At 44.4% G+C, this 17,690-nt stretch overlaps 1 protein-coding gene across 3 annotated transcripts in view; it reads right to left on the bottom strand.

The window, feature by feature from the left end:
* Positions 1 to 218, bottom strand: part of ppp1r9a (protein phosphatase 1, regulatory subunit 9A) — a 67,559-nt gene extending 67,341 nt beyond the window's left edge. For all 3 annotated transcript variants that reach the window (XM_079570535.1, XM_079570537.1, XM_079570536.1), the window contains exon 1: positions 120 to 218. The gene's annotated coding sequence lies outside the window, so the exon portion shown is untranslated. The remainder of the gene's footprint in view (positions 1 to 119) is intronic.
* Between the last annotated feature and the right edge of the window lie 17,472 nt (positions 219 to 17,690).

The following is a 17,690-nucleotide window of genomic DNA, read 5'->3' as shown; positions in this document are numbered from 1 at the left end:
CAACACGTGAGCTGCGCGCTCCGTTACCTCTCACCTTCCAGCATGACAAAAGAAAGCCCAAATACATGAACAGTGACCCTTAGCGCCGCGGTGCACCGCTACAACAACAAAAGACTCACAGCCGTGGCTCCAGCGTCATTCCGACACCGTGCTCCAGAATAGCGCGCAGAGCGCTGCGTGCAGCAGCTCCCAGCCTCCACAATAGCGCCGCGCCGCTGCAGCGCCGCTGGGGTACGGTTCTGGTGGTTCGGGAGGGGGCTGAGGACACCGCCGAGCCGCTACCACGGGGTCATCATCGCCGGGCTCTGGGTGATGCTCCAGCCGCTGCTGCACAATGACCGGTCCGCTCTGGGCACGGGCCTACTCCGCGGAGGCTGCGCAGAGGCGGCTTGATGTCCGTCAGTCCGTGCACGGCTCCAGGGCACTCCGGCAGGTGCATACACGCACACACACACGCACACACACACAGCGAACACGTACATGCATACGCTCGGCTCATGTGACGAGGCTGAACTCGAGGAGTCGCGGTGGTTTTTGGTCCTAATCCAGAGCGGGAGGAGGGGCGCAGCCGCAGTGTGATCCAGCGTCTCTCTCTTCGCTCTAGTGTTGCTCAGGGGCCGGGGAGGTTTGACTGACAACTGCACCTCTGCGACGCACTGCACTGAGGGCTGTAAACATCATGTGTTTAATCTTTTCTCCATTTTACAACCTCACCAGTGTAGCCCAAAGTACTACAATTTCTGCAAATTCCAAAATTGTTCATCAGTGGTTGTCAAGTGGTTTGGGTTCAGGACCCACCGGTAGGCTATAATGACAAGCCAATGTCATATATCGTATAACATATTGTATTTTTCACATAAATACTCACAAATACTCTCAACTTTTAGAGTATTTGATCTCTTATTTGCTAAATTATATTTCTCAAATTCTTCTTAGGGGCCAGAGGTTCTGTGCTGGAGGGCTGGATTTGGCCCCCGGGCCTGACGTTGTCTACTCCTGATCTAGTGCAATCTCTGCTGAACGTCCGGTTCATGTGACTGTGTGAGAATGGCTCTTTGAGAGGAGCTTTAGTCTTGTGTCTGAGGAGAGATCTGAGGCGAGCCAGGGAGCAAACTTGTCGAGCTTTCGACAATCATCACCGGTACTGCCCCCCCCCGGGGTCAAATCGCAGCCTCCAACATAAAGGTTTTACAGAGATATCCAAAGAAAAAAATCAAATTCAACAGATATGAATAAACATAAATAAGCATAAGGTAAATAACTAGAAATGCAATGGCTGCGCCAGTGCGATTGACTGCGGAATTGCGGGAAGCGAATGCAGAAATTGCATAAACTGTTCAAATTGCATAATTTGCATAATCTAATTTGCATAAACTTGTAAAATGCATAAAATGTCATGTTGCATAAACTGTATTCACCTTATTCCGCCCCGCCCACTTTTGCCTCTTTTTGCGTTGTCTCGGCACTTCCGTTTTCCTGACACTTCCGGTCGAGCGCGAAGCCCGTTCATTTAAACAGAGAACGAGGGAAAACATTCTCCGCTCAAATCTGATGTTTAGTCGATTGATTTGTGTAAAATGTTCAATGTTCATTTGCACCGACATGTCGACACTGCAGCGTTTCTCTGCGCGGCCGAAAAACGGCTTTGTTTTCGTGTAGTGACTGATTTTATGTGGACTTCTCCAGTCCCATGTTAACACATAGAAGAAAAGGGGCGGGCACAATTCATGGCGGTGCCCACGCGAACGTCCTGAATAAGGTGAATAAACTGCATAAAGTGGTAAAATGCATGAATGGGTTCATTTGCATAAATTATGTAAATTGCATAAGCTCTTTAAAATTCATAAATCCTAAATGGCATAAACTCTTAAGTTGCATAAACGGTTTGAAATGCATAAACTGGTTCAATCCCATAAAGTGGTTAATTTTTAAATTATTAGTATTGGTATATGGTAAATGGTCTCAACTTATATAGCGCTTTTCCACCTACATTAGGCACTCAAAGTGCTTTACATCTACTCACCCATTCACACTCTCATTCATACACCAATGTACGCAGACACTGGGGGCAATGTGGGTGAAGTGTCTTGCCCAAGGACACAACGACAATGTGCACTTTCAGGAGGTGGGATTCGAACCCCCGACCTTCCGATCACGAGATGACCCGCTCTACCATCTGTGCCACTGTCGCCCCTTTACCGTTTATTGCATAAACTGTTCAAATTGCATAAACTGTTTAAATAATCTGTTTTGCATAAAGTGGTAAAATGCATAAATGGCTTAATTTGCATAAATTGTGTAAATTGCATAAACACTTTAAAATTCAAAAGTCCTAAATGGCATAAACTCGTCAGTTGCATAAACGCTTTAAAATGCATTAACTGGTTAAATCCCATAAAGTGGTTACTTTGCATAAATTATTAATATTGCATAAACTTTTTAAATTCCATAAACTGGTCAAACTGTTGAAATGGCCTCAGTGCTTCAATGCTGCACAAATGGCTGAAAGTCCTGGAGTCTCCCCATTGGCTGGATTCCCCCCATACACACTAATGGGCCAGGTCCACATACACACCAATGCAAACATTTCAAACTCCCATATAAAAACAACTGACAGAAGCTGAACATGCACAAAGTGCAGAAATTGCAGAAAATGCAGAAAAAAGTGCAGAAAAGCATGGATTTGTGGCAGCCCAATTATAAGTCAATGGGAAAAATCGCCGACATTTTGGCCGATTGCGGAAAAACCGTAAGTTGCAGAAGTCCCAAAAGTAATAGCACCTTCTCCTCAACATGCGGAACGTTTTGATGCATAACTTGCATAAATTGCACAAAGCATGAAAGTGCTGAAAGCTGGTGAAAATCGGGAAAAAGATGGAAGAGGAATAATAATAAAGAACATGAAAACCAATAATTGACTGCGGAATTCTTCCGCAGTCAATCAATAAACTGGCGAGGACTGGAGAGGACCAGGATTTGAAGGTCTGGCCCCAACATCAACAAACACACCCAATAAAAATGTGCGGTATTAAAACTGTATGTTCAATTTATTTGTCACCGACACAATTGCAGTATAACTGAAGGCATCTGGGCTACATGACCAAACTGCTGGCATCTCCAACCCTGTTGCCCTGTGAGTGTCTTTAACCAAAAGTGCCCCAAGCTACTATGGAATATGTGTGCGCTGGGAATTAGTTTGGGAAAAGCCCGAAGAGCTGCCAGGGTTGTCGCAGCGTTGGTGATAGCGCCGCTAAGCAGAAGGTAGAGCCTGTATTTTTCAAAACAATAGGTTACAACTAAACAAAGACAACTAAACATGTTTTCTTTTTTTTCCCCTCCCCCTACTATGGTGACCAAAAGGTAATTACTGGAAGATAAGATAAGAAATAACATAAATAAATAAATAAAATACTTATATTTATAAGTAATATTTAATATTTATTTTATTTCCCTCGTATTTCCATGAAATTACTTCATAAAATGTGTATACAACATTTCCATAAAATTACTACTGTATTACAGAAGAAAGGTATTCATGGATAATTACCACATAATTTCTTTTACATTTCACTCTGAGTGAATATTGAATTTGTGTATAATTTTGTGTATAATTATTGTTAATAGCGTTGGTCTTAACAGTGGTAACCAAAGGGACTACTAATTTACATGCAGTTACTATTTAATTTCTGTTAAATTAGAGTATTTCCCATAATTCTAGCTACAAAGTGGTAATGGCTGTGTAATTTCTTTGTAATTTCCATGACATTCACTTATTGTGACAACAGGGTAACAACCACCTTACAACGTAAGCTAGTATTTGAACTTATTTCTACAGAAATACCCTTGTATAACATGTGTTATATAATCTAAGTAATTTACTAAAGAATCAGGGCTGCAAAATGAACTTTTGACTGTTTCACCTCTATTTCATGGAAACAAAACCATGAAGCATTTTTACTAGTTTTTATGTAACAAACGGGAATCAGGACTGCAAAGTTCACTTCATGCTGTTTCTGCTTTCTCTCTGAGTAATAACTCAGGCTAGGTACCATTAAACAGTACTTGGTACCGACCGAAAAGCTCCGGTGGGGGCAGTATTGAAAAACTTTTTTGTGTGTGCTTTTTATAGGTACTTTTTCTCTCCAGATATCAATAAATGATCTGCAGTGGGTCTAAAAAAGCCTAAACTCATGAGCAGCTTCAGCGCAAATGCAGCCGTTATCTTAAAGCGAAGCAAGCTCTTACTAACACTTACTTAGTCATTATGGTGAGCGCTCACTCTGCATTAGCCATTTTTGGAACCGTTTTGGTACATTTTTAGTGACAGAGTGAGCGCTCACACTATGTAACAGGTCTTTGACGTATGGAGTGCTTCCCCTTTGTCGAACAGCGCAGTGTGTTTAGAAACATTTATCTGAAATAAAACGGTGCCTGATGTGGATCTGATCTGTCTCTTATGGAAGCCCGTTTCCGCCATGTTAAAAAATAAAAGCCCAACAAGATTTAAAGTCATAATTCTGTGTTTAAAACACAAAATTTCAAGTTTAAATCTCGAAATTACGACTTTTAAACTCCTACTACGAATTTAAATCTGGAAATTACGAGTTTAAATCTCGAAATTATGACTTTTAAAACTCGGAATTTCGAGATTTAAACTCGGAATTACGAGTTTTTAAGATCCGTGATCATAGACGTCAGCCCTATTTTACTTTGAAAATCCGGATGTTGTTGCCGTTCTCTTTCCTGTCTGATGCGTCTGAACTGTGGAGCTTGATCTGGCCGAGACGTATCTTGGAATCGTATCATGCCTGAAAAACAACTGCTAGTTTGGGGCAAACTCGTCCCTCTTTGCCTCTGCCATGTCCCATGGGGGTCCCCCTATGGTCTCCCCACTTGATAAAAGGGCGATGCCGGTGGACAATGGCAATTAACCACAAATGTCTCAATCCCGACCCAGTGTGTGATAATCTTCAAGGCTGCATTATGTGGTTACGGCTTTATTGACGTTTTTAGTGTATATTACTTAATTCCACAAGATCCATTATTGGAGCTGGATGTTAGAGCTGCTAAGAAGCTAGTTAGCACCGGGTGCTAAGCAATCGGCTACGGCCAGTTGTACATGAAGTGTGAGTAATAAACCAGCCCGGCTCAGTGTGTGATCGTTGTTAAAGGGATGCTTTATGTAGACGGTGGTTTTATTTACTTTATTCATGCATATTTCCCATTTTCACATGATCATGATCCGCACTCTTGCATTTTACTGTAATTGATTCATTTTTGTTGATGTTTTTATTGATCCTATTTGCTGTGTATGAATTGTGCTCTACAAATAAACTTGCCTTGCCATGTATACCTTGCTTCTTGTAGTTATGTAAGTCAGGAGTAATTTCATGGAAATGTTGTATACACCCATCATTCTATGATGTAATTTCATGGAAATAAAGTCAATATATTAAGTATTTTATTGTAATCAAAATTATTTGGACATTTCATAGAAATGACATTTGTTATTACATGTTATCCATGTTACATGTTAACAGTTTATCTACAGTGGTGCAAGGGTAAATAGAAGGAAAGGACAGTATTTGATTGAATAGAGTTACGAATTTGAAAATATCTAAAGAGATGATTTTTTTGGAAGAGAGTACTTGTGACAAAGCTCATCAAAACTGGCAAAAACATTATTAATATAAAAGTCACTTTATTTTGCCAGTCCATGGCTTCTTCACAGTAAAAAGGCTGGGTGTGGAAGGTGGTTGTTTCTCGGGTCCTATGTTCCCCGGGTGCGTTTTTTTTTGTGGGTGAGTTGATACATCAACCAATCACAAGTCATGAGAGTGAGCCGTCATACATATATCAATTTATCCAACTGAGACACATACTCATGCCTCCTGTCGTCTGAAGATCTCAATTCAGCAGATATTCACTTTTTTTAACATATATTTTTTGAAGAAGGAAGACAGAGAAGGATTTTCATATAGATCATTGCTTTCCTCTTGAAATAGAAGGTACATGTTTTCTCTATATGTAGTACATCTCTCCACTCTTTAGTCCACTAAAAGGCAAGGCAGTTCAAGGACCGTAAACTATGCCTTTTGTCACAACACATTATTTTTTTAATACTTTATTTATTTTATGTTTGTTTAAAGGAATAGGTCACCGTTTTTCCATACTGAGATATGTTCTTACCTGAGCTTAGACGAGTTGATGTGTACCTGTCTGATCTTTACGCGTGTGCTCAGTCACACAAAAACACCACATGTTGTTAGCATTCAGCCTCTCCTCCTCCCCTCTATGGGGCCAAACGGGGGTGAAGTGAGAAGTGACCAAGCTCTTCTATGTTTACTGTTTTTAAATACGGTTACGTGAGCAGTTATACAATCCAAGTATAGTTACACAAATGAAAACATGTCGATTTTCTAAGGTTTCTATGGTGTAAGGCGCAATAACACCATAGGAACTTGTTGTAGCGCTTCTTCATGCACTGAGGGTGCCTCAGTCTTCCACTCCCACCCACTGCAGCTCCTCTACAGTCCCGTGCAGTGGGTGGGAGGTGTTGTCCATGATGGAGGTGAGCTTGGCTAACACCCTCCTGTCCCTCACCTCCTCCACAGAGTCCAGGGGGCAGCCCAGGACGGAGCTGGCCCTCCTGACCAGCTTGTTCAGTCTGTTCTTGTCCTGCTCTGTGCTGCCCGGGGCCCAGCACATTGCAGCGTAGTGGAGAGCAGAGGCCACCACAGAGTCATAAAAAGTCCTGAGCAGAGGCCTGCTCACTCCGAACGACCTCAGTCTCCTCAGAAGGTGGAGGCGACTTTGACCTTCTTGTACAGGGCGTTGGTGTTGTGGGACCAGTCCAGTTTATTATTGAGGTGAACACCCAGGTGCTTGAAACCGTCCACCTCCTCAATGTCCTCCCCCTGGATGTTCAGCGCACAGGTGGTTGCGCTCACACCAGTCCACAAAGTCTATGATGACTGACCGGTTCTCCAGGTCGTTCCCCTCAGACACACAGCCCACGATGGCGGAGTCGTCGGAGAACTTCTGGAGATGACAACTGTCCGTGTTGTATGTGAAGTCCGATGTGTAGATGCGCAGCCGCACATACTGTGGTCGGTCCGTGAGGTAGTCGATGGTCCATGCAGTGAGATGTTCATCCACTCCCGCGTCCTCCAGCCTCCCCCGCAGCAGCGCCGGCCTGATGGTGTTAAAAGCACTGGAGAATAGGGCTGGGTACCGTTAAACGGTACCTACGTGGTACCGGCCGAAACACGTCGGTACCAAGTGGTATCGAAAAATAAACAATCTTTCGATACCAATTTTCGGTACTTTTGCTTAAAAATCCACGTCAGACAGCTGATTAAAACGCCGCTGATGTCCTTTAAATGCGGCGTGAGTGGTCTGCTGTCTCTCTCTCTCTCTCTCTTTCTCCTTTGGTTTGACACGTCCCACGGAGAAGTCATAGAACATGACCCTCCCGGCGAGGCGGGCAGGTGCTGGAGGGAGTCTGTGTGGTGGGGGCTGGAGACATGGGTGCAGGTGAAGGTGGTCGGGGGAGGGGGGCAGTGTCCCCTGGGCTAGAGACGTGCGAAGAGGAGGGAGCAGGAAGGGGGGCAGAGGGAGTGGGGGGAGAATCAAAGCGGTTGAAATGTTCATTGAATTCATCCGCTGGTCCCCATCAGCTGTCCCTCTGGCACTCCAAACATCTTCCAAATCCGAAGATGTTTTTTAGACCTCTCTACACGTTGCCATATTCCTTCTTGGCCCTCCTGATCCTCCACTGGAGCTCGTGCAGGTCTCTCCTCTGCTCCACTCTACCTGACTTGAAAGCCCTTTTCTTCTGGGGTTTTAAGTTAAGGGGTCACCCAGGGGTGGTTGTTGGAGAAATACCGTGGTCGGCACAGCATTTTCCACACAGACGTTTATGTAGTCAGTGATGGGAAGGGAATCTTATTTGTATAGCGCTTTTCATATGACACAAGTCACACCCAAAGCGCTTCACATAAAAGTGAGGGGGGTTCTTTCATTCCATGCTGATGGTGGAAAGATGCAGTTGTAGCCACTGTTTCCCCTGGGGTAGACTGACAGAAGCAAGGCTGCTCACATCTGCGCCAATGGTCCCTCCACTAACCACTCACACATAGGCATTGGGAGACACAACTCTATCTGACCTGCAGGAGGCGGGATTCGAACCCCCGATCTTCCGATCATGAGATGACCCGCTCTACCATCTGCCCAACTGTCGCCCAGTCAGTGGGTGATGCAGTGGGTCAGGCCATCTCCAAGTCCCTGGTGCAGATCTGTTCTTTCACAAACACTGCGACTCCCCCACCTTTCTTTTTTCCACTCTCCGCCACACACTGGTCTGCGCGTCAGCTTAAATCCGTCCAGAGAAACCACAGAGTCCGGTATTTACCCATTTAACCACGTCTCAGTAAAGCACATGATTCCGCACTCCCGATAACCCCTCTGATGGCCAGTTAGCGCAGCAAGGTCGTCGCTCTTAGAGATTAGAGATGGAGTGAAAGTTCCCCATGATTATAGCGGACAGAAAAGATCTTCTCCGCTTCGTATGTCCACACCTGTAGCCTCTGCGTTTCCTCTCGGATCACCGGCTTCTCCGCATGCAAGAGAGCAGAGTTGTGAGGTCTGAAGAGCTGCTCCCTGGTATAATCCATGGGACCTCATTTGTTGCTGTAGGGGTTCCCCGGTGCAGGTTCCAAAAGTGCAGAAAACAGAAGGTATCCAAATAAAAGTGCCACAAAAGTACGCTTCTCATATGCACAATTGCACAATGTCTTGCCTTCTTTAAAAGAAATTTTTAGAAATAATTGAAACAAACAAAAGTGAGAGAGGACTGAGCCGAAGTAATAGCTGTGCTATCTTGAAAAAATTATATATTATATTAATTATATGTAATCTTCACACTTGTTTACATTTGTTTTTTAGTACTGTCTTAATTATTATTATTTGTCTTTTTATTCTTTCCAATCTGTATGATTGTGTTTCTGTATGTTTCTACTGGCAGCACACAAATTGCCCCTCGGGATCAAATAAAATATTGATTTTAATTGAAAAGCTATAGGCTTGGAGGTGCAACAGATCCACCGTAATAGTGCGCCCTCTGCTGGCACATCATGTCTAGACAGTCAGCTTGACAATGATCACATTGATCTACGTTGATCTACTCAACGCACGTGAGGAGTGAGTAAGTTAATTACATTTTTTTCCATTGAAAATCAATGCAATTTCTTATGATCAAATTTGGAAATTGTAGATAATGCATTTGCTTTTTTTAAATATAGTGCTTTTCTGGACACTCAAAGACGCATTATTCATTCTCCTACATACTTGGTTGTGGAAAGCTACTACGGTAGCTACTACAGCTGCCCTAGACTGACAGAAGCTGACCACAACCAACCACTCACAATCACCCAGGCTTCCTTGAGTTCCCAAACGGTCTCCTATCCAAGGACCAACCAGGCCCAGGACCTGCATAGCGTCCGATATCTGACGGGATCGGGCAGAGCAAAGGTGGGATGAAACAGATGTTTCTGTTGAATGATAAAATAACATGAATTCGAACAGCATATGAATTGCTTGTTACTTATGTTCCCTAATTACCCTAACCCCAAACAATACAATTGTAAAACATACAATAATACTGCTGCACCAGCAAAGCAGTGTTAATTTCGTCGACTAAAATATTTACTCTTAATTTTAGTCAAAGTGATATTTTTGACGACTAAAATTGGACTAAAATTAAACGTTTTTCATGAGACTAAAACTATGACTAAAATGTCCAGATATTTTAGTCGACTAAAATAAGACTAAATAAAAATGAAAAGGAGAGACTAAAATCATCCAAACCTCTATTGAGCGTCTGAAAGAGCCTCAGATCATGTAAATTCTCTGCCAAAGGATCAGCTCTGACCTTTATTCATGTGGAGCAGCTCCATGAAGCAGAGGAACAAGATTAAATATGATTATAATTAATATTATCAATGCAAAGTCGACTAAATTCGTCTTGAATATAGTCGACTAAAACTACTTGCAATTTAGTCGACTAAAACTAGACTAAAATTGAAGATATTTTTTTGACTAAAACTAGACTAAAATCGAATTACATTTTCTACTAAGGGGGCACTATCACGGCGAATCTGCTGCACCGTCATGGATCTGCTGCACCTGAATGCAACAGACTGAGGCGAGAGAAGACAGCGTTCAATGTGTTTAAAAATCAGTTGTATGGTGCACTATGCTCACGATTACATAACATGTCCATACTTTTTTAGTTTAGCTTATTAATGCTTGCTTTCATTTCTTCTTTCGGCCTGTTCAGCCTTACTCCTGGCTGCTAGTCTTTGGTATTTAAACAGTTTGATCTAGTCCAAACTGTACAATGTTAAGTGCGACTGTGTCTTATCACCTGCTGCAGCAGTTCAGTTTGTAGAAGCCATTTGGAACACACAGGGTGAATGTGGAGAGGAGACAGAACCCCTGGCACAGCAGGGATCCCTACCCAGACGGTGAGTGTACTGGTGTGGTCCTATAATGTGTCAGTAACTGGCTCTACTGCTTCATTGATTCAGCAATTAACAACTGCACAGCAAAACAGTGGCTTCAAAACGCATAAAAATATCAAGCAACACTTTAAATAACTCAACCTATTGACAGCCAATGAGGTTTTTCAGGGTGGACAGGTGCAGTAAAGCCTTTTCCAACTTAAAGATCTTACTTGTAGACATGTCATTGAGTCAGCAGGTGGCAGCAGTGCTATTTGGATGCGATCACAGGCAGAAGTAGTAACCGTGGCTCCTTGTTTTGATATACCCTGATCTCAGACGAGAGAGAGACTAGCATGGCAAAGAGAGTAGGAGAAGATCTAGACTAGAACAGGTTTTGGTTAGCAATGGTTCTCGTAGTAAGAGAACCATTCCCCATGGTGGAGGAGGAGGCTCAAGGAAGCAGACAGGTAATAGACCTAAAAAAGCCGCTGACAAGCATGCTAAAAATGCTAACCCCAAGCCCGTATCCGGATAGCATCCGGCGGCGCCTGTAATCACAGCACACATGAGAAAGACAGTTATTTTGCTAGTGCGCTTCTGTTTTATAGAAGGAAACCACTGTTCAGATGCTTAAGGTGTCGTTAAAGCAACACATATTAGTGTCAAAGTGTCAGAGTCTACTCCAGGCTGTTTTCCTGTGCCGGTCTCCTATTCCTCTCCCCCTTATTTGGAATCTGGCTGGGTGTGGTCGTGGCTCCTCCTCCTGCTCCAGGGCTGGCTCACACACCTGTCTCCAATCTACTCGTCATCAGCTGTATAAAGACTGGCTTCTCCTCAACACCTCTGCCAGATTGTCAGTCTTCCTACGCGGTGAACATTGTACCGACTTAGGCTTAGTTTTTGGTGATATTTTGTAATACTTACCTTACCTTTTTTTGCTTCAGCTCCTGCGTCCAACTCAGCTCCAGCCTCAGCCCTGCCGAACTCCAGCCCCAGCCAAAGACTCCAAGAAGAACCCCCCATCTGCACATTCTTTTGTAAAAATAAATACTTACCTTTTTCCGGCCATCGCATCTGCAATTTGGGTCTTCATTCTTGTTGAGCCGTGACAGTACGATCTGGCCAACATGGACCCAAACGACCCGGATTCTGTTTTCCAAGCCATTTCCAGCCACGGGAACCTCCTTGGACAGCACAACCAGTCACTTAATCAATTAATGGGAAGTCAACAGGAATTAGCCACCCAGGTGAGCCAGATTGGCCTACTCGTTGAAAGTATTGCTAAGCATTTATCCCCTCCTTCAGTTGTCACACCTGCTGAGCCAGTCTTTAATGTCAGCCATGCTGCTTCTATGGCTAGTGAGTCCCCAGTTCCGACCCCTGAGCCCTTTAACGGAGATTTGGGAAAATGTAAAGGGTTTTTGCTTCAATGCTGTCCGGTGTTTGATCGTCAACGCAGGGTTTTCTCTTCTGACTGCGCAAAGGTATCGTACATGACTGGGCTATTAAGAGGAAGAGCTCTTGACTGGGCCGAGGCCTTTCTTACCGGGGAAGAGGGAAGTTCTACATCCTATGCTGATTTTGTGAATGAATTCAAGAAGGTGTTCTCCCATCCGAATGTGGCTGCAGATGCTGCTAAGAGACTGCTTAATCTTCGTCAGGGCCCACGAAGTGTTGCAGATTACGCTGTTGAATTCAGGATTTTGGCTGCTGAATCAGAATGGGATGACCAAGCCTTAATGGGGGTGTTTTTGAATGGCCTCTCAGATTCTATGAAGGATGAGCTGGCTGTGCGGGATGAATGCTCTTCCTTGGACACTTTAATCTCTTTGTGTATACGCTTAGACAATCGTATGAGAGAAAGACGGGAGAGAGAGTCCAGGACCCAACGTCTGCCCCCAAGGTCTGTGCCGCCACCTATCAGAGTTTTTGACGGTGTCTCTCCACCGTTGCATCCAACTCCAATACCCATGCAAGAGGAACCCATGCAGGTGGGCCGTACTCGTTTGGATGCAGCTGAACGTCAAAGGAGGATTTCGGCAGGAGAATGCATTTATTGTGGGGAGTTGGGTCATTTCCTGCGAAACTGCCCTGTTCGCCCAAAAGGTCCAGCTCATCAGTAGGAGTGGGAGTACTGGTGAGCGAGCTTCCCAAATCTGAAACACAACTCCCACGACTCTTGATTCCGGCTCTTCTCAACTACCAGCAACAGTCCCTTCCACTTCAAGCGCTGATAGATTCAGGAGCAGAGCAGAGCTTCCTTGACTCAAGTCTGATCCATCAAGCTGGAATTGCCACTGAACCATTACCGCAGGTGACCCGGGTGAGTGCCCTTAATGGTAAACTTTTGGCCTATGTTAGTCATCAGACTGAAACCATAGATCTTGTTCTCTCTGGCAACCATCATGAATCTATACGTTTTTATGTGTTTGATTCTCCTCAATGTCCGCTGGTTTTGGGTTTTCCGTGGCTTCAAAAGCACAACCCTGTTATCGATTGGTCTTCAAGCAAACTTGTAAGTTGGAGTACATTTTGCCATGCTGCTTGTCTTCATTCTGCCATGCCACCAGCAGAGGGAGCAAAGCTGTTGAAGACTAAACCTCCTGATTTGTCTAATGTTCCCACAGAGTACCACGGATTGGCTGCAGTTTTCAGTAAGGAGAAGGCGCTCAGTCTGCCTCCACATCGTCCTTATGATTGCCCCATCGACCTCTTACCTGGTTCTCCGCTTCCCACTGGACGTCTGTACAACCTCTCCCGACCTGAAAGAGAATCAATGGAAACCTACATTAAAGATTCACTTACCGCAGGTATTATACGTCCGTCGTCCTCTCCTGTTGGTGCTGGATTCTTTTTTGTGGACAAGAAAGATAAAACTCTGAGACCTTGTATTGATTATCGTGGTTTGAACAACATTACGATAAAGAACAAGTATCCACTTCCTCTGATTTCTTCAGCTTTTGAACCTCTCCAGGGTGCGACCATCTTTACCAAACTTGACTTGCGGAATGCCTATCATTTGGTGAGAATCAGAGAAGGAGATGAATGGAAGACAGCGTTTAACACTCCTTTGGGCCATTTCGAATATCTAGTCATGCCTTTTGGATTAACCAATGCTCCAGCGGTGTTTCAGGCTCTAATCAATGACGTCCTCAGAGATTTTCTTAACCGTTTTGTTTTCGTCTATCTTGATGATATTCTTGTGTTTTCTCAAAGTCAGGAGGAGCATCAGAGCCATGTGAGTCAGGTCCTGCAGCGCCTCCTAGAAAACAAGTTGTTTGTCAAGGCCGAAAAGTGCGAGTTTCACTCTCCTTCTGTTCCCTTTCTGGGTTACATAATCCAAGCTGGTCAGGTTAAAGCAGATCCAAGCAAGATTGAAGCTGTTTCAAATTGGCCTGAACCGACCACTCGTAAGCAGTTGCAAAGATTTTTGGGTTTTGCAAATTTTTATCGACGATTTATCAAGAGTTATAGCTGCATTGCTGCTCCACTTACAAAACTCACTTCGTCACGTATACCATTTTCCTGGACATCGGATGCTTCTGCTGCTTTTGCTGACCTCAAGCATCGCTTTACTTCAGCTCCTGTTCTTGTTCATCCAGATCCAAGTAAACAGTTTATTGTTGAAGTTGATGCTTCCGACGTGGGGGTGGGAGCAGTTCTCTCACAAAGTTCTAACACAGATGGCAAATTTCATCCATGTGCTTTCTTTTCCAGACATCTCTCACCTGCTGAAAAGAACTACGATGTTGGAAACGGGGAACTATTGGCTGTCAAGTTGGCCTTGGAGGAATGGAGACATTGGTTAGAAGGATCCGAGCAACCTTTTGTTGTATGGACTGACCATAAGAACTTGTCCTATATTCAGTCTGCAAAAAGACTTAATTCTCGCCAAGCTCGCTGGGCTCTGTTTTTTGGTCGCTTTAATTTCACTTTGACATACCGACCAGGTTCCAAGAATACTAAACCTGATTCCCTTTCTCGCCAGTTCGCTTCTGAGGATTCAAACGGTCCAGTTGAAACCGTTCTGCCCACCTCTTGTGTTCTAGGGGCCTTGGTTTGGCAAGTGGAGTCCGCTGTCCGAACTGCTCAGACGGTTGAGCCTGATCCTGGCTTGGGACCTCCGGACAAGCTTTTTGTGCCACAAACTGTTCGAACGCAAGTATTGCAATGGGCACATGACTCTAAACTTGCTTGTCATCCCGGTATAGGACGGACCCTTGGCCAGTTAAGACGTCGCTTTTGGTGGTCAACTATGGAGGCAGATGTCCGTCAATACGTGGCTGCATGTACTACATGTTCCCGAAACAAGTCCTCAAGTCAACCTCCAGCTGGTCAATTGCGCCCTCTGCCCATCTCGTCTCGGCCATGGTCCCACATTGCAGTTGACTTTGTCACTGGTCTACCACTGTCCAAGGGTAACAGTGCTATTCTAACCATAGTTGACCGGTTTTCGAAGTCGGCTCATTTTGTTCCTATTCCAAAGTTGCCATCTGCCCTTGAAACTGCCAATCTTTTGGTCCAGCATGTTTTTAGAATCCATGGTATTCCTCAGGATATTGTTTCTGATCGCGGGCCTCAGTTTGTTTCACATGTCTGGAAAAGTTTTTGTGGTGCCTTGGGAGCTTCAGTGAGTTTATCGTCAGGATATCATCCCCAAACCAATGGTCAGACGGAGAGAACCAACCAAGACCTTGAAGCTGCTCTGCGTTGTATTGTTGGCGATAATCCTTCCTCCTGGAGTGACCATCTTGTTTGGGTTGAGTATTCCCATAATTCACTAATCTCCTCGGCCACCGGTCTTTCCCCATTTGAATGTGCTCTAGGCTATCAGCCCCCACTATTTCCCACAGAGGAAGGAAATGGAGATCTCTGTGCCTTCAGTCCAGTTCCACCTCAGGAAGTGCCGCAAGATTTGGTTGGACACACGGAAAGCCCTTCGCCGCACTGCCGTCCAGAATAAGTTCTATGCTGACCGCCATCGAGCTTCCGCTCCGTCCTATGTTCCAGGTCAGTCCGTGTGGCTTTCCACTAAGAATATTCCTTTAAAGACTGAATCCAAGAAGCTATCTCCCAGATTTATTGGCCCCTTCAAGATCTCCAAGGTGATCAATCCTGTTGCGGTTCAACTGGAACTACCCCGTTCCCTTCTTATTCATCCTTCTTTCCATGTATCCCAAGTCAAGCCAGTCTCTTCAAGTGGTCTCTCCCCTCCGACCAAACCCCCTCCACCCGCCCGGCTTGTCGAGGGTCATCCTGCTTTTTCTGTACGGAGACTTCTGGATGTTCGTCTCCGGGGGCGTGGCCTGCAATACCTGGTGGACTGGGAAGGGTATGGTCCTGAGGAGCGTTCCTGGGTCTCCCGGTCACTTATTTTGGACCCGAACCTGATCAGGGATTTTCATGAAGCTCATCCGGACAAGCCTGGTGGCCCGCCTGGAGGCGGCCATTAGGGAGGGGGTACTGTCAGAGTCTACTCCAGGCTGTTTTCCTGTGCCGGTCTCCTATTCCTCTCCCCCTTATTTGGAATCTGGCTGGGTGTGGTCGTGGCTCCTCCTCCTGCTCCAGGGCTGGCTCACACACCTGTCTCCAATCTACTCGTCATCAGCTGTATAAAGACTGGCTTCTCCTCAACACCTCTGCCAGATCGTCAGTCTTCCTACGCGGTGAACATTGTACCGACTTAGGCTTAGTTTTTGGTGATATTTTGTAATACTTACCTTACCTTTTTTTTGCTTCAGCTCCTGCGTCCAACTCAGCTCCAGCCTCAGCCCTGCCGAACTCCAGCCCCAGCCAAAGACTCCAAGAAGAACCCCCCATCTGCACATTCTTTTGTAAAAATAAATACTTACCTTTTTCCGGCCATCGCATCTGCAATTTGGGTCTTCATTCTTGTTGAGCCGTGACACAAAGTAACTGTTTTGCTTGATTACAAGCTTCTTTTCTCAGCTTTTTGGACAGAAACCAGCATTTTGGGTGATTTCACCAATTTTCTACGGACGATTACTAAAGAATGGAAAGAGGTACAAACCAACTTTTTTTAGATGAAAGAAACGAGTCTTATTTTTCTTTCGGTAGGTTTGGTGTTGACATAGACCTAGAACTTCTTGAGAAAACAGTCAAAATCCTGAAAAACCTCTGGCTGTGGGGAGTTCTGATTTGGAAATGGCTGGCAGTCAATGAGTTAAGCACTGGGTCATAGGATAGGGCTGCACTAAATGAAAACAAAATCTTTGTAGTACATGAGCTTGCAATTTGTTTTTCAGCAAATTGTATCAAAACTGGACTTGAGAAATACTAAACCAAGGAAAAAACAAGGCTAAAATGGAACACATTTTTGAAAAGTGTGTCCATGCCCTTTTAGCAAAACTATGAATCTTAGCCAGATGGAAGACCTCAGTGGTTTACTTGCAATGGTGAACGCAAGTAAATTTAAGGAGGTGTTTGTTTTGATCAAGGCAGTGGTAAAAGTGATCATTTCGTAGCCTTCGTTTCCTTTTTAAATAGGTCTCCACAGCAACATCATGGCTGCCTCGCCTTGTGCCCTTGTACCTACGTTGCGTGGGTTGCTTCCTCCACTGTGGTCAACCTCTTGGCATACTTCGACAAAAGTAAATGAACAATTGTGCCCACGTTTGTCACAACCAACATGAGAATGTGAACTGAACATAAACATGTTTTTATGGTACAATGAAATGAAATGAAACCCAAAATAATTCATTGAACTTAACACAAAGTAAATAATTACTATATTTTTCATAATGGAACTGTCTATGCCTCTCATTCAATTACACACCTGTGTCCTTTAGTGCTTGTTTATTCAAGCTGGCGTTGTTGGTATTTTAATTATTAAGTATATTATGTTTAATTTCTAACACCTTAACCGATTGTCTTGCCACGCTAAGTAATATGAGAATGACAGGCATTTCAGATGTTTATGCAACTTTGTGGAAGATTTGTCAACCTACTGGTTGGTGGGCTCTCCAGCCCTTTTATGGTAGCCTCCCTAATGCTTTCTTCATGTCTACATACGCTTGATGAATCACATTGTAGATGTGTTCTGTTTGTTTGTCCCTTTATTTGTCATTACACATGAACTGTACAATGGAGCAGTGCGCAGCGGCAGTGCTGCGCCCGGGGAACCATCTTCATGATGTGGAGCCAGGCTGATGGTCAGAAACACCT

This window comes from Gobius niger (assembly GCF_951799975.1).
Source record: "Gobius niger genome assembly, chromosome: 14".
Lineage (NCBI taxonomy): Eukaryota > Metazoa > Chordata > Actinopteri > Gobiiformes > Gobiidae > Gobius > Gobius niger.
The sequence above is the reverse complement of the archived record's forward strand: the minus strand, read 5'-3'. Positions and strand labels throughout refer to the sequence as shown.